At 33.3% G+C, this 5,551-nt stretch overlaps 1 non-coding gene across 1 annotated transcript; it reads left to right on the top strand.

Moving 5' to 3' along the window:
• The first annotated feature begins 5,025 nt into the window (after positions 1-5,025).
• On the top strand, positions 5,026-5,132 carry LOC121226996 (small nucleolar RNA R71). Its single transcript, XR_005924689.1, has one exon. It is a non-coding gene; the product is annotated as a small nucleolar RNA R71 (small nucleolar RNA).
• The last annotated feature ends 419 nt before the right edge of the window (positions 5,133-5,551 follow it).

The following is a 5,551-nucleotide window of genomic DNA, read 5'->3' on the forward strand; positions in this document are numbered from 1 at the left end:
TCCAGCCTCTGTTTCTTGGTGAGAGTGGAGTAGACCAGCTTGTTGAAATTATTAAGGTACGTTTTAGTTCAAAATTCTCATCAATAATAGTTTCATCATGATGATGTTGGAAAAATTAATCTTCAGGGGCTCCGATTTTGTACAGATTTAATTGCTGATTTTCCTTTCAAATATTGGATCATTTTACTTACTTCACATTTGCCATCTAGTTTTCTGCCTTATGTTTTCTGTTATCTGCCATTCAGTTTGCCATGTTCCTTTTTTGGGCCTAATTTTATTTCCATGTTCTTTTGTAGAAATTAGTTATGAACAAGGTAATATATATAGATATAGTTTATTTCCATGTTCTTTTGTACAAATTAGTTATGAACAAGGTAATATATATAGATATAGTTTATTAATGAACAAGGTAATATATGTTTTCCATGTTCCTTTCAAATATGTTGTTTTATTTTTAATATCAATTATTATTAATCTTATTTTTCATACAAACTTAAATTGGATAATAACACAAATATGGATTTATTTTTGTTATTAAACTGGGCCATTTTAGTCATGAAATAAACTTCTTTGCCAGTTTAGTCATTTAAACATATACAATGATGGTGGTAGTTTGGATGATTGAGATGACATTGTACTGACCTTATCTTGATTTAATTCCGTAGCTTGCGTGTCTATTAAAATAACAATAATGGCCGACTTTTTCTCCGACATTATTTTAAAAATTTTATTTTATTTTGAAATTATCGAAATAAATTAAAACGTATTTAAAGTTTTATTTGAATATTTTATTTGATTTTAATTTTATCACGGAAAATATTTTATCTACTTTTATTTTTTAAAATTACCTAATTAAATTAAATTGTCTTTAAAGTTTTATTTTAAATATTTTACTTGATTTGAATTTACTCACTAAAAATATTTTGTCTACTTTTATTTTAATTTTTAAATTACCTAATTAAATTAAATTGTATTTAAAGTTTTATTTTAAATATTTTATTAGATTTTAATTTAATCACAAAAAATATTTTGTCTACTTTTATTTTATTTTTTAAATTACCTAACTAAATTAAAATGTCTTTAAAGCTTTATTTTAAATATTTTACTTGATTTTAATTTAATCACTAAAAATATTTTGTCTACTTTTATTTTATTTTTTAAATTACCTAATTAAATTAATTTTTCTTTAAAGTTTTATTTTAAATATTTTACTTGATTTTAATTTAATCACTAAAAATATTGTCTACTTTATTTTATTTTTAATTCAAAATAATTAATTAACCCTAAACTTGTAAATTTAATCTAAACTTGTAAATAATTAATCAACACAATCACAATCCCATCAACAACTTACATAACTTACATAATACATAAATATATATCATATATTACATAAATTACATAAGATAAACAACTTACATAATTTACATAACTTACGTAACACATAAGTATATATTATATCGTACATAGTTTACATAATTCGGATAACTTACATAATTTACATAACTTACATATATAATACATAAATATATATCATATCGTACATAATTTACATAATTCGGATAACTTACACAATTTACATAACTTACATAATACATAAATATATATCATATCATAACTTACATAACTTAATTATACTTATAAATAAACAACTTTCCTGTATAATTTATTGTAAACTTTAGATTTCAAGAACTACGAAATGGATAAGAGTTGGATGAATTTGTCAAGGGTAAGCAACGCCTATCGAAATGGAGTACAAACATTTCTAAATTTTGCATTTCAAAATGCAAGCCAAGAGAATATGATTCTTTGCCCTTGTAAGAAGTGTGGCAACATCAATTGGCATTATCGTGAAGTTTTCTACGAACATCTAATTGTTGATGGCTTTATTCGAGGGTATAAAAAATGGATTTTTCATGGAGAGTGTACATCTAGTGGAACTTCTTCAATGATTAATCCGACTTATCCTGATACTGCTTACCATCAGTATGTTAGACAAGATGACATGGAAGGTATATTACGAGATGCATTTAATATGCACAGTCATAGTGAGCAATCGTTTCCACCTGACTTTATTGCATCCGAAGATTGTAATATTGGTGGAAATGTTTTTGGCAAAACGGGAGCAAGTGCACCTTATGAGGAGCCAAATGAAGAAGCGGAAAAGTTCTACAATTTACTTAATGAAATAACGAAGAACTTTACGAGGGATCAAAATATTCGAAATTGTCCTTCTGCATTCGTTTATTTCACTTAAAATGTTTGGGAGGGTAGACTAGAAACTCTTTTACAATGCTGCTAGAGTTTCTGAGAGAGATGTTTCCTTTTGCAAAAATCCCCCAATCTTGTCGAGATATGAAGAGACTAATAAAAGATTTGGGCCTTGGGTACGATAAAATTCATAGTTGCCCAAATGACTGCAGGTTGTACTGGGTGATCAGAAGAACCAACAGTGTTGTAATGTTTGCGGCAAGTCTCGTTGGATAAATGGGAATACAGAAGATGTTAATGCCGATGAAGGTGGGGCACAGTTAAGAAAGAAGCCAATCAAGGTTTTGCGATACTTTCCCCTAATACCAAGACTTTAAAGACTTTTCATGTCGTCAAAGACGGCCGAATCTATGAGGTGACATAATAATCAACGGACCGATGATGGATTATTAAGACATCCTGCAGATTCTTTACCTTGGAAATCATTTGACATGAAATTTCCAAGCTTTGCAAGCGATCCTCGAAATGTGAGGCTTGGGCTAGCAGCTAACGGCTTTAATCCAGTTAAAATCATGAGTACTTCGTACCGTACTTGGCCTGTGGTGCTTGTTCCTTACAATTTGCCTCCATGGATTTGCATGAAGCAATCTTCGTTTATTTTATCAATAATTATTCCTGGAGAGAAAGGTTCCGGAAATGATATTGAAATCTATTTGCAGCCACTTATTGAAGAGTTAAAACAATTATGGTCGGGTGTTGAGACATATGATGTATTAAGAAAGGAGAACTTTTATTTACGTGCAGCTTTATTGTAGACAATTAATGATTTCCCGGCTTATGCTAATTTATCGGGTTAGAGTACTAAAGGACGTTATGCTTGTCCTTGTTGTGCTGCACAAACTTGTTCGAAGTGGTTGTACAATGAGAATAAGTTCTCTTACATGGGCCATCGTCAGTGGTTAGATGGAAATCATAAATTTAAATTTCAGAGGACTCTATTTGACGGTACTGAAGAGTACAAAGGAGCTCCTGATTTGGTTTAGGAGTGGCAATGAGAGGATCTGCTACATCTAGTAGTACTTTGTCTCCAACCTTAAGTTGATTTGGTGAGGTATTAAGCTTGTCCTAGCTCGGTTTTGGTTTATCAGGTGTTCTTAGTTTCTGTGTTCGCCATTCATCTAGCTCCTCGATTTGTAACCTTCGTTGTTGTTTGAACACGGCTCATATGTATTCTTTAGAAGTATTTCCTGCATAGAGGGTGTCACCACATGATCAGTACTAGTAGAATGATTTATACAACCACCTTCAATTTTTGATGTGTTACTTGAATTACGAGCTTGAAGGGTGATTGTTTCGTCTCCCACACGAAGTGTGAGTTCACCTGTACCAACATCAATAATGGTTCTAGCAGTTGCTAAAAAGGGTCGTTCTAAAATTAAAGGTGCGTAACTATCCTCTTCCATGTCTAGAACAAAAAAGTCTACTGGGTATATAAATTTATCGATCTTAACAAGAACACCTTCAATGATACCTCTAGGAAGTCTAATGGTTTTGTCAGCCAATTGAATGCTCATCCTAGTTTGTTTGGGTTTGCCAAGACCTAGCTGTTTAAACATTTTATAAGGCATAACATTAATGCTTGCTCCTAAGTCAGCCAATGCATGATGAACATCTAAACTACCAATTAAACAATGAATTGTAAAACTCTCTGGATCCTTCAATTTTTTGGGTAGCTTATTCTATAATATGGCTGAGCAAACTACATTCAACTCCACATGGGACGCTTCATCCAACTTTCATTTATTTGTTAAGAGCTCCTTTAAAAACTTGACTGCATTTGGCATCTGCAAAAGGGCTTCAATAAACAGTATGTTAATATGTAGTTTCTTTAAAAGTTTAAGGAATTTTGCCAAATTGTTCATCTCATCGGTCTTTCCTTGTTACATTAGGGTATGGCACATGAGGGTTATATTCTTACTCATCGGCTTTGGGTCATTTTGGCCTACCTCATTCTTACCTTTGCTTACCACGGTTTCTGGCCTCAATTTTGCAGCTAACCCTTCCTCATCTTGAATGGCAATCGCATTGAGTTGCTCCCTTGGGTTAGATTCAATATTGCTTGGCAGGCTTCCTGGTGATCTTTCAGATATCAATTTAGCGAGCTGACCTATCTGAGTTTCGAGGCCTTGGATCAACGCTTGTTGATTTTTAAGTGTTGTCTTGATATTCTGAAAATGAGTTTCTAACACTGAGATGAATTTTGTTAGCATCTCTCTAAGCTTTGGATTTTTCTCTTGTTGGTAGGGTGGTTGTTGGAAGCCTGGAGGTGGTGGTCTCTGATTCCCTTGGCGTCCCCATGAAACATTTGGGTGGTTCCTCGAACCCATATTGTAAGTATTGTTATAGGGATTGTTTTGAGATCGAGGATTGTCACCTATGTAATTTAACTGCTCGTTCTCCATGTTGTGGCCATAAGGTGGATATTCTGAACTGCTTGATCCACCTCCACTTACTTCGCACTGCATTACTGGGTGAACTTGTGAAGAACTAAGAAAACCATCAATTTTCTTATTCAAGAGTTCTACCTGATTAGAGAGCATGGTAATCGAATCGACGTTATAAACGCCGGCTGTTTTCGTTGGCTTTGTTCTCATGACTTGCCATTGATAGTTATTCAGTGACATCTCCTCTATAAATTCATAGGCATATTCAGGTGTCTTATTATTGATGGTTCCGCCAGTAGCTGCGTCAACCATCTGCTGAGTCAAAGTATTCAGGCCATTATGAAAGGTTTGAACCTGTAACCAAAGTGGTAACCTATGGTGAAGGCATCTTCTCAAGAGGTCCTTGTATCTCTTCCATGCATCGTAGAGTGTTTCTAAATCCATCTGCACAAAAGAAGAGATATCATTACGTAATTTGGCTGTTTTAGCCGGCGAAAAATATTTTAATAAAAACTTCTCGGTCATTTGTTCCCAAGTAGTGATTGATCCTCGTGGCAACGAGTTCAACCACTGTTTAGCCTTATTTCTCAATAAAAAGGGAAACAACCGAAGGCAAATGGCGTCTTCAGAAATGCCATTGATTTTAAAAGTGTCGCAAAACTCTAAGAAACTTGCCAAGTGAGCCTTGGGATCCTCGTCCCTCAAACCATCAAATTGAACAAATTGCTGTATCATTTGAATTGTGTTAGGTTTCAGTTCAAAAGTATTTGCAGCTACAGCAGGTCTAACTATGCTCGAATCATTTCCAGTTAAAGAAGGTTTAGCATAATCATACATAATGCACGGAGTAGGATTTTGATTAACAGCAATTGCAGGATGTAGCGGATTTTCTTGGT

Source organism: Gossypium hirsutum, chromosome A03 (genome assembly GCF_007990345.1).
Source record: "Gossypium hirsutum isolate 1008001.06 chromosome A03, Gossypium_hirsutum_v2.1, whole genome shotgun sequence".
NCBI lineage: Eukaryota > Viridiplantae > Streptophyta > Magnoliopsida > Malvales > Malvaceae > Gossypium > Gossypium hirsutum.